Source organism: Brassica oleracea, chromosome C2 (assembly GCF_000695525.1).
Source record: "Brassica oleracea var. oleracea cultivar TO1000 chromosome C2, BOL, whole genome shotgun sequence".
Taxonomy (NCBI): Eukaryota; Viridiplantae; Streptophyta; class Magnoliopsida; order Brassicales; family Brassicaceae; genus Brassica; species Brassica oleracea.
In genome coordinates, this window is record NC_027749.1 from 33,979,401 (window position 1) to 33,991,839 (window position 12,439).

At 38.9% G+C, this 12,439-nt stretch overlaps 1 pseudogene; it reads right to left on the reverse strand.

Moving 5' to 3' along the window:
* Positions 1-2,615: 2,615 nt before the first annotated feature.
* LOC106324066 lies at positions 2,616-6,694 on the reverse strand (annotated as a pseudogene).
* Positions 6,695-12,439: the final 5,745 nt, after the last annotated feature.

Genomic DNA, 12,439 nt, shown 5'->3' on the forward strand with positions numbered 1-12,439 from the left:
ACCCATGGTGTGGGCACTCTCTCTGGTACTCTTTGTACCTTTCCCAAGCTTCATGAAAAGGTTCATCTGATTTCTGCTTGAATTTGGAGATTCTATGCCTCAGAGCCGCAGTTTTGGACTTGGTGTAGAAGTGGCTCAGGAATGCTGATCGAACCTGGTCCCATGAGGTTAGAGAACCGGTTGAGAAAGATTGCAGCGAACGAGAAGCTTTCCCTTCGAGAGAGAATGGGAACATCGTGCATTTGACATAATCTGGTGGCACTCCATTAGAGCAGAACAGCGTGCATTTGACATAATCCGGTGGCACTCCATTAGAGCGAGAAAAATTGCAAATCCTCTCAAAGGCCTCTATGTGGTCCATTGGTATGTCTGAAGTGAGGCCGCTGAACGTGCTCTTCTGTACCAGACCTATCAGTGCAGGTTTGATCTCATAATCTTGTCGAGTACAGGGTGGAGGGTTGATGGGAGAGCGGTTTGTAGCGAAGTTCTGCAGAAGGTTTGGCTCCCCAATAAGAGCACCACGCTCCTCTTGCGCGGCGTTCTCGGCTGCTTGTTCCTGAGCAGCTTGTTGCTGATTTTGGATGGTTTGATGCATCTGCTGCATCTGCTGTTGCTGATTCTGCATTTGTTGTTGAATGAGTGCCAATGCAGCAGTGAGGTCATCCATATTGCCGTGATCACACATGTTGGTGTCGGTTGTTCTTGGCTGTTGGCGGTTCTGTCTTTCTAATCTTGCGAGTTCGTCGTTGGTCAGTTGATGTAGTGGTCCTTGTGCGTTGCTCCGAGTATGTCTACTGGTCATGCACTTGGATCATCTGTTCCAACAATGAAGTAGAGCAAGTTAGATATCTCAGACTAAATATTAAACCGAAAAATAAAGGTAAAAGCTCAGTCCCCGTCGCAACGGCGCCAAAACTTGATACACTAAAAATGAATTCTTGCTACTGTCAAGTTAACAGTGGTAATTGTAATATTTGAGATTCAATCCAGAAGACCAGTTTACTCTTTACTTTTATAAGTTCAATAATAAGCTGAGAAACAAGTGGGGTTTTGAGAATTAATTGTGACGCAAATAACTAGAATACCTAGATGGTTCAAATTCGATTTAAATGAAGCCGGCTTAGGGTTATTAATTGGATGTCAATGCAAAACTGAACAACTATTCAAGTGCAATGAGGTGCAGTCTAGAACTCAGATCACTCGGCTAGAACAATCCACTATCGTGGTCTTGCTCCCTTTGCAGATCGGTCTTGAATCCTAAGTTCTCACTTGGAACAAGACGCGATAACAAGCCTTAGAGACAAGATCTGATTAGTTCACTTAATACCCTAATATCTACTCTCGCTGATTAGGGATACAAAGCTCATTCAATATATGTTAATTTATCTCCTAAGCGGTTAGCTAGGTGATTAAATCAGAAATCGAACATTAAGTGATCAATTCAATGTAAGCAGTAAGAACAATATGAATGAAGAACAGTTAAGATCACTTATTTGTGTTCAGTTCATGCGGCTATCACCCTACAACCCTAAGCAAGCTTAGCCTACTACTCAACCATAAAGCAGGATGACACAGACATGGTTTCTGAATAATACTGCATATAAAATAAAGTAGAAAGACAAGGGTTCAGGATGATCTTCTCGTGAGGATGAAGCCTTCTCCCTTACAAGTTGCTTAATCCAAAGAAAAATAGTTCTAGGTCTCTTACAAAAACTAGCGTAAGAAAAAGAAATGATAGCATAGGCCTTTTTATAAGGAGGCGCTGGTGGTAAAGAGATAAGAGAGGGCGGAATCTAGGGCAAACTTCCGGAATAGGAAGTTTCCTTAATGATCGGGAACAGTCAGACGCTTGTTCTCTTCGGGAACAACCTTCGGGTTGTTCTAGATGGCTGTTCCACATCGTATCCTTCAAAACGACATCTGACTTCCTGAATCTCTCTTCTTTGCTCTTTCACCTGCTCCAAACCTGGAATGATAGCAATTAAACACGAATTAGGACTGAGAATTAGCTCAAAGCACACATATAATGGTATTAAAAACACCTTATATCACTCATCTATAATAACCTAGCGTAATTCGCTTTAACCACAATCACAAATAAGTAAAGTGTAAAAAGAAAAGAAAAAACATTTACTCACTTTTACTCAAGACAACCAGTGTTATTTTTTAATTCTTGCATAATGCTTTTAGTGTTCTCTTGTGTATAATGTTTTTACAGATTCCCCAATGGCAGTATAAACTTCCTTAATTTTCCAAGGGTTCACAAGAACTTCTCCAGCGCCAAGCTCGATCCAATGTAAAAATTACAAAGAATCGATCTCACCACGCCAAGAGCTTGCAAGTAAAAACAGCTCAATAACGATGATAAGATTTAGCTCACAAACTCTCACAGAAAGACTCAAGAAAAGTTCACTCCAAAATATTTGATGATAAGAAAATGATTCCTCCCTCTCTCTTTATTTTTCTTCTCTTCGTTTCTGTAACAAACTCCAACCGAATTTTCAACAACTCCAATCTCCACTCTACACGTGTCCTTGTCTATACTCCTTTCATTAGTTAATATGTGTCTTCTTCTTTTCCTATATTAAATCCTCCCCAACGAAAGAACTTTGACCTCAAGGTTCAAAAGCAGAAAACTTCTTCTACAAGTCAAAAAGAAACTCCCAAGTTGCCTCTTCCTCTCCCAAATTCATCCATTTGACTAAAACTTTGGTTGCAGCTTTACCCTGCCTCTTAACCATTTTCCTCTCCAATATCCTTTCCGGTTGTTTCTGCAACACATCTGAGATAACCGTTGGCAAATGATGAGTAGTATGAACATTTCCAACCAAAACCTTCAGTTGAGAAACATGGAAGACCGGATGAATTAAAGACGTTGGAGGTAACTCAAGTTTGTAAGCAACTGCTCCACAACGATCCAATATTTTATAAGGGCCATAAAACTTCGGCGCCAGCTTGTAATTAGATCTCATCACAGCTGACTGTTGTCGATAAGGCTGCAGCTTCACATAAACATAGTAGCCAATCTCAAAACTTCTCTCTATTCTATGTAAATTTGCATTCTGTTTTATGCGATGTTGAGCTCGCAACAGATGAAACTGTAACAACAAGATCATATCTTCGCGTTCCTGTAGAGACTTAGCAACAACTGCGACTTTTGATTCACCTGGAAGGTAAGGTAAATGCAAAGGGGGAGGTCAACCATACACTGCCTCAAACAGAGTTATCTGTGTGGCTGTGTGAAAGATTGTATTGTACCAAAAATCAGCCAGAGGCAGCCATTTGCTCCATAGGTGTGGTCTCTCACTCGTCATACAACGCAAGTAACTTTCCAAGCAGCGATTAACCACTTCTGTTTGGCCATCGCTCTGAGGATGATATTCTGAAGAGTAGTTAAGAGACATGCTTTGTAAGACAAATAATTCTCTCCAAAAGTCACTGAGAAAGATGGTGTCTCTGTCACTCACAATGGACTGAGGAAATCCATGCAACTTGTAAACTGTATCAAGGAAAGCTTGAGTAACAGAAGCCGCCGTATATGGATGACTCAATGCCATAAAGTGAGCAGCCTTACTCAGCCTATCAACGACCACAAGGATGACAGTCTTGCCGAAAGAGTTAGGAAGTCCATCAATGAAGTCCATTGAAATATCAGACCAGACAGCAGTCGGTATTGGCAGTGGCTGTTCCAAACCATGTGATGCCACAGTCTCATATTTGCACTGTTGACAGACAGAGCAACTTTGGATATAGCTCTGAATGTCCTTATTCATATACCCTTCCAGTAAAAAATACTTTTAACTCTTTGATGTGTAGCATCATTTGATCTCTGTCATCAAATCACACTCGAAAACTGACAATGCCAACCTCAGAACCCTCCACTCGAGATAAAGCATCTGCAGCAAGGTTATCTTTACCCTGCCGATACTGAATTTTGTAATCCAACTCTAGTAACTTCGGTAACCATTGTTGCTGGATAGGAGTGTTGAGGCACTGCTCCAACAAGTATTTCAGACTTCGTTGATCAGTGCGGATAATGAAATGACCGTGAAGAAAATAATGCCTCCATTTCTGCACTGCAAACACCACAGCTAACAATTCCTTCTCATAAATGGAAAGATGAACTTGCTTTCCTTTCAAATGCCTGCTTATGTAAGCTATAGGATGCCCCTTCTGCATTAACACGGCACCGATACCGCTCCCACAAGCATCAGTCTCCACCACAAATTGTATGTTGAAGTCTGGTAAAGCAAGAACTGGTGCTTCACACAACGCTATCTTCAATACATCAAACACAGAATGTGCTTCTTCGGACCAGCAAAACGAATCTTTCTTCGTTAAGACTGTCAAAGGTCTTGCAATTCCTCCAAATACTTTCACAAATTTTTGATAATATCCTGCCAAGCCCAAAAAACCTCTCAATTGTTTCAAACTGGTAGGTTGAGGCCATTCTTTAACTGTTTTGACCTTGTTAGGATCAGTGGAAACGCCCTTAGCTGCAATAAAATGGCCAAGATATTCAACCCTTGTTGTAGCAAAGTCACACTTGCTCCTCTTTGCGTACAAGTTGTTCTGTCTCATCACTTCAAACACCTGACTGAGATGCTGAATATGCTTCCACAGAAGCACTATAGATCAAGATATCATCGGAAAAAATAAGCACAAACTTCCTCAGGAATGGCTTAAAGACTGTGTTCATCAGGTTTTCGAATATGGCTGGAGCATTTGTGAGACCAAACGGCATCACAAGATACTCATAATGACCACTATGAGTTTTAAAGGCAGTCTTGTGAATGTCTTCTAAGTTCATCCTCTGATGATAACCAGCTCGCAGATCGATTTTAGAGTAGACTGAAGATCCTCCCAATTCATCCATCAAGTCTTCAATAAGTGGAATCGGAAAACGATCTTTAATTGTTATGCTGTTGAGGTTTATATAATCAACACACAACCTCCACGAATTGTCTTTCTTCTTTACAATTACCACAGATGAAGCATAAGGACTTGAGCTTGATTGAATTGTTCCTGCATCCAACAGACTTTGAACCATCTTATCAATCTCTGTTTCTGGTATAAAGCATATCTGTATGGACGCTGGTTAACCGGATTAGAGCCTTCCAAAAGAGGAATCTTGTGGTCATGACCATCTCTGTTTGGAGGAAGATCTTTCGGTTCCTCAAACAAATCCTCATACTTCTGCAACAATTCTTCCAAACCAGGACAACTCTGTCTCTCACAACCCGTACTCAAAGTATAAAGTTCTGGTACTTCCTCATTCTCATCTTTCCTTTGCACACAAATCATAGAGATGTTAGCAGTGTCTTCACTCAACTTCATCTTATCTGCTTGAACCTCCTTAACACCCGTATCCTTGATTCCATGTAACACCACACGCTTGTTGTGGTAACGAAATTGCATTTCTAGTTGCAGAAAATCCCAAGTAATGGGCCCCAAAAGAGACAACCATTGGACACCAAGAACCACATCACAATTGCCCAAGGGAATGAGCATCATATCCTGCTCAAATGTAGCATTCTGATAAGTCCACTGGAACTTATCAACTCGACCTCTTACTGTGAGTTTTCCTCTATCTGCAACTGCAACTCTCTTCATCTTTGGTGGTTGAATGTCACAGTCTAACTTCTTGGCAATCTCAGGGTCCATAAAGTTATGTGTAGACCCCGAGTCGATGAGAATATACAGAACTCTCTTGTAATGAACCCCACGAACTTTCATGGTTCTGTAATTCTCGGTGATACCGACTACTGCACTGACTGATATGTGAGCAACATCGCCCTCAGCAGCTTCCTTGTACCGCCATCTTCTGCATCAAAAAACTCCTCATTATCATCTACCTCCAGAGTATAAAGTTGCGTTTTTTTATGTTTCAAATAATGCCCTGGAGTGTACTTCTCATCACAGTAGTAACACAACCCTTTCGACCTTCTATCACTCATCTCCTCCTGAGAAAGGAACTTCTTTGGTTGTCCCATCACTTCGTTTGACTTAACAACACCTCCTGTATCGAGCTTCTTCGCTTCATACGGTTTTGATAAAAAACCTTTCGCTGTATTAGTGTTGATACTAACCTTCCAGCTCTGAGAAGTCTTGCGTGGATGTGCTGTTTCGTATATATTCCCAACACTAAACACTCTCGCACAGACTTTAGTTGAAACATCCTGATACGCATCTGTGTATCAGTGTTCAACCCCGCAAGGTAAGCACTCACCAAGTAACTCTCACTCATCTTCACTCTAGTGCGAATCAGCTCAAATTTAGGATGATAATCGCTGATTCCTGCAGTTTCTTGCAACCTCTTTAAAACTGCAATAGGATCATCCAGTACATCCTCAAATCGCTCCTTCAATAACACTTTGTATTGATTCCAATCTTCAATCACATAAGCATCTTGTTCAGATTGAGCTAATGACTGATGCCAAGCGGCATCCATTTGATCAAAATGAATCGACGCCAAACGAACGCGTAATTCCACCGGTGTGTTATCAATACCAAAGAACTCTTCAACCTTAAACAACCATTCCTTCACGTTCTCACCGTTGAATCTCGGAAAATCAACCTTCGCCAATCGCGTCATGCCAGCGTAGGTAGATGGAATACCTTGCCGGTGATGACGAAAATGCTCCGCCATGTGATTCCCGCTCGTCGAAGCATTCATCGGATTGTTGTTCGTCATTAATTTGAACGCCTCGATCATCTCGTGAACACTTTCATCAGTTCTCGCAGATCTCTCGTTTTACATCTCAATCGGTTTCTCCAACGCTTCAAAACGATTCGAAATCGCACCTTCTGTCTCACGCGCAGTCGTGTTCTTCAACTGAGCTTGAGCTCTCGTCTCCGCCATAGAATCCGAGGTTCGAATGGTCTCTGATACCTTTGATACAGTGAAATTCAATGATTCAATATATATTTCGTATTACTCGATCCAATGTAAGAATTACAAAGAATCGATCTCACCACGCCAAGAGCTTACAAGTAGAAATAGCTCAATAACGATGATAAGATTTAGCTCACAAACTCTCAGAGAACGACTCAAGAAAAGTTCACTCCAAAATATTTGATGATAAGAAAATGATTCCTCCCTCTCTCTTTATTCTTCTTCTCTTCGTTTCTGTAACAAACTCCAACCGAATCTTCAACAACTCCAATCTCTACTTTACACGTGTCCTCGTCTATACTCCTTTCATTAGTTAATACGTGTCCTCTTCTTTTCCTATATCAGTATATTAGATCCAAATATTAATTTCAGACAATAAAAAGAAGACAATTCATCAGAGCTATCAAAATAAGTTACCTCACTTAGAATAAGTTACCTCACTTTTCAGCTTTTTGGCAGGCACCAAACTCCGAACTCACAAGGTTCATTCCGTCTCTCACAGATGTTACAACTAATACGTTTGAAGAAACTATATAAGCTCATAAAGGTTAACACTAATGAACCGTATTAGAATATATGTAACTAAATCTTAAATGTAACAAAAAAATCACATGTGATGGTGTAAAGTGTGCATAAATAGGTATCAGAAACTATAAAATATGACGAGTGGTGAGGATAAAAGAGAGAAGATAACAAACCAGGTGAATAACTGGAATGGAGGACACAGAACCAAAACGACAATGTCTTTATTAAGATGGAGACCTCACTTCGAACACACCAGATATAATATTTTTGTTCTTAAGCCCTGACAAGTACTGTATTCGAATAGGAAACTGAACCAGGTACCATTTTTTGTTGGAATGTTGAGACATATGTTATCTGTGTCGGAAACAAGATGTAACTGTATTGTAAGCCTGGGCATTAGGGTACCCGTTCGGGTTCGGGTCGGGTGTTTTGGATTTTCAGATTTTTGGAGGGAGAAGTACAGAACCTGTTCGGGTTATTTTATACTTCGGATCAGATTCTGGTTTTTAAGGTCCGGGTTCGGGTTATTTCGTGTATAACCGAACTGTGTAACAAATAATAAAAAAAATTCTATGTATCCTTGATTTGACCCTATGAGACCAGAAACAATACTGTTGAAGTTAAAAGATTGAACAACTTAGTATAAGATTTATGATCTTTTTGATTTATTATTACGTTGGCGAACACGAGCCTGTATTCTTTTTCTTCGTGTAACTTCGATTTGTATTATCTTGAATAGAAAATAGTAAAGAATCCATCTATTCATAAATCAAAATCAAAGAGACATCAAAATCAAACAAGAATCAAACATGGATAATCATGAATGTTTGAGCTCATGCCTGTGTAAAGAGCAAAGAGAAAACAAATCGCAAATCCTACTTGTAATCAAACATAAATCAAAATTGCAAAGTATACTGATTCATACATGTAATCGATCATAAAATGAGTTTGAGTATTTATTGAACATATACATTGAAGAAGGAGAAGACGGAAAGATGAATGAGAATGGAAGTTGTAAGTTTATGGTTAGTAATATATATATATATTCGGGTACTTCTGGTTCGGGTATCGGATATAACCAATGGGGTACGGATATTCGGACTGCTTGAATCCTAAACCTGTTTGGGTTTTTTTTAACTTCGGTTTGGTTTTCGGTTCGGATTTTTCGAGTTGGTTCGGGTTCGAGTCTCGGTTAATATGTCCACGCCTACTGTATTGTCAGATGATGATCGGAAGGAATAGAGCGCATTAACCAAAGGAAACACAGTTCAACATAATTGATAAGTGACACATATGAAGGATAAAATCAGAAACGTACATAGATTTGAACAAACAAACATGCATATCTTTTAAATCAGAATGAACCCAGGTATTAGAAACAACGATCTCTGGTATTAAGAATATAAAGAAAATAGTCAAATATTCATCTCAAGTAAGAAGAAAAAGGCACATGTGTTGCTTCAGGACTTGATCGGAATTGATTGAATGTTAAAGAAATTTTATGGCAGAGCTCCATATAATCTACTTTGAAGATTTCATATCAAGATATAACATACTAGATCCGATATACAAAGTTTTTACTTAGTAAATCATATGAAAAAGAACATTAAAAAGTACAAAGGAAAAAGAGACTCTAACCTTAATTAATTAAGCCAACATACATGAAAGAGATCTGATAAGAGACAAGGAATCATCTCATAGTTTCGGTCTATGTTCGTAGGATTGGAAGATTGTGAAACACCTGTATTTTCCAAAATAAATAATAAAATTTTAATTTATTAATCCTCATAAATAGTCTACAGATTCCATAAATCAAATAACATAATAAATCACGAAAAATAAAGATAAAAGCACCAATACGATAGCAATCACTCATGCTCGTCAGTCTCACCTGAAAAGGAAAAAAAGGGGAGGGGTGAGTACATGAGAGTCACTCAGTGAGGTATGGGATGCTAAACCGCAAACCACAGACTCAGTACATTGCACTACGACTATGTAGGCCTAGCTCTAGCATGAAATAAACACGGTGTCTAGTACACTTCACCGAACAACAACAGTGTCTAGTACACTTCTCCGAACAACAATCAATGTACTAATAGCACATAGCTACTCTCTGCACCACATATTTCGTCATAAGGATATATACATATACTCGAAGCGTCGCTAGTACAGTCTGTCTTTGTACCCCTGCCCACCGTTGCGTCGAATGCAAATGTCTCTGCACCACGCCCCACACAGTAGCGTCGAAGCTCAAACGTCTCTGAAATCACGCCCATACCACACCATATCGTCGAAGCTCAGACATCGCTAAACTCACGCCCTCTCACAGAGTCAATACTCATAACTATGTATATACATATATATATATAACAGTGCTCAGCATAAATAATTTCACACAACCGTTTAATTTTCTATTATCTGAATTTCGGTTTAACAATCAATCTTACAACACTAAAAAGGGAATATAATCAACATCTAGAGTGTCCACATCAGCATGTTTAATCAACCAATCAAATAAAAATTTAATGACATGTCATTCCTTTGAAAAAAATATTTAGATCATGTCATTAAAATATATGCAATTACTTTTTTTATTTTAATCTCTCGTTTTGCGAAAAAACTTTTGGTACCAAAACCAATTATCTTCCTCAGCTTGATGAATCGATTCGGTTTCTATCAAAAACGTTCATATTATTTGACTTCTATTAAAGAGGGTTTTCTTCTGCAACGTAAGTCGAATCATAGAAAACGTTCCCTTTAGTTTTTTTGTTTTCATGTTCTTTCTATCTATTGTGGGGCCGCATCTCAGTCCAGTTTCGTCAATGGTGGGTGTTACATCTCTATATGTTTATAGCCGTATCGAGATAATCTTATAATGGTTCCTATCAAATCTTATCTTCTCTTAAATCATTTTCTTTTCTGATTATGTTGCTCTTTTGATTTCTTGATTAAACAGAACTGGATCAAAGCAATACAAAAGACGTAATTGAATAGCATGCTTCACTTCGATCATGCAACTTACGACAAGAACCATGTTGATCTCTTTCATTACAACTATCAAGTATCATATCTCTGATACATGACACTCTTCGTAAGTGCTCTTTTTAGTGGTCAATAGTCACTCAAGTTTTTTTTTTGTTGTTCGCAGAATTAAATTCAAGATACAGGCAGGCTACTGAGCTGGATTAGAAGAGAATTGAGTTGCAAATCTGGGATACTACCAGACAAGAGCGATTCCGGACTATCCCATCTTATTGTTATATATGCATTCTTTCTCTTTCCTCACTATGGTGGAAACCTGTAATACTCACCTATGTGGTTTATTGCAGCATAGTACCGTGGAGCAATGGGAATCTCGGTTGCGTGTGATGTCACCGACGAATCATCTTTCAACAATAAGTATTCTCTTTACTTTTTAACTTACAGTTTAATTGGTTCAATTTTAGGCCGTCTCATGCAACTTTCTAAAGCTCACAAGTTAAAGTTGATCAAATTTTCTAACTTTTCAGTGGATAAGCTCTTACATCGTATGTCTTTTCTTCTAGCTTTGGAAAGCTAATTCAATTGTTTGGATAGTTATCACTATCTTTTGTATCAGTTATTGGTTCTACTCAATGGCTTTGAATATCAGATTTTACTAATTAGTTTTTTTTTTTAAACTAAGCATAAATTCTCTATGGATACGCTTTTTATGGTGTGCTTAGTTTTTTTAAGCTTTTGTATCGTATATATAAGTTGATGTTGTGAAACTAGAAAATAGAATCTACGTTTCTGTATTATTCATAAACATAAGGAGCCCTTTATATATAGGGAATTACACCGTCATAGAATAATGGAAAGACTAAAGAAAGGAAATACAAATATGGAAAGATAACAAATCATAATCTAATAAGGAAAAGGCAAGATGCCGATTCTCTCTCTCTCTCTCTCCTCACGGTCGACTCTCTCTCTCTCTAGCATTGGGCCGGTTATGAACCGGGCCGGTTATGGACATCCACAATATGATTTATAAAACTCCCCCTTGGATGCCATAACCATACAGGGATTGTAATACACTTTAGATGTTGCCTCATTAAAACCTTACCAGGAAAACCCAGTGGGACAAAACCATGGTGAAGGAAAAAAAGTACAACACGTATTACTCCCCTGTTCTGAACAACTCGTGGCTGGCCTCATGAATAGCCAAGATCTCCGAATGGTTTAAGATGTGGCCGCGATCGTCTGCTTCATGGAACGCCATGATATGGCCGTTCCACCATGTTTGAAAACATAGACTGTCTATGATCGAGCATTGTGTGGATCCGAAAGATAATCTGCATCAGCAAAATCAACTAAACCTTCTTTGTTTTGGTTAGTATAAAATAAACCCAAGTCTTTCGTTCCTTGCAGGTAACGAAGAACATGTTTAATCCCGTTCCAGTGCCTTTGGGTTGGACAAGAGCTTAATCTAGACAATAGATTCACGGCAAAACATATATCTGGTCGTGTGACTAGCCAGATACATCAAAGCTCCTATGGCACTTCGGAACCAAGGACATCTTTCTCGTCCATCTTAGGACGTAACGGATCAGTGTCCATCACGACCATGGGGCTCGACAACGGGTGAGACTCGGCCATATTAAATCTCTTGAGTACCTTTTCTGTATATGACATTTGATGCACAAGGATTCCATCTCTTATGTACTCAAGCTGTAATCCCAAACAAAACTTTGTTTTTTTTTTCAAGATCTTTCATCTCGAATTCTTTCTTAAGATATCCAACTGTTTGAGAAATCTCTCCAGAGGTTCCTAGGATATTTAAATCATCAACATACACTGCTATAATCACAAAGCCCTGACCGAATTTCTTTATAAAGATACAAGGGCTGACTGGATCATTCTTGTATTCTTCTCTCTCTAGGTACTCACTTAACCTATTGTACCACATTCGGCCTGATTGTTTCAATCCATAAAGTGACTTATTCAACTTTATACAGTGTTGTTCTCGAGTACTCGATTTGTTTTTCAACTCTATACCCT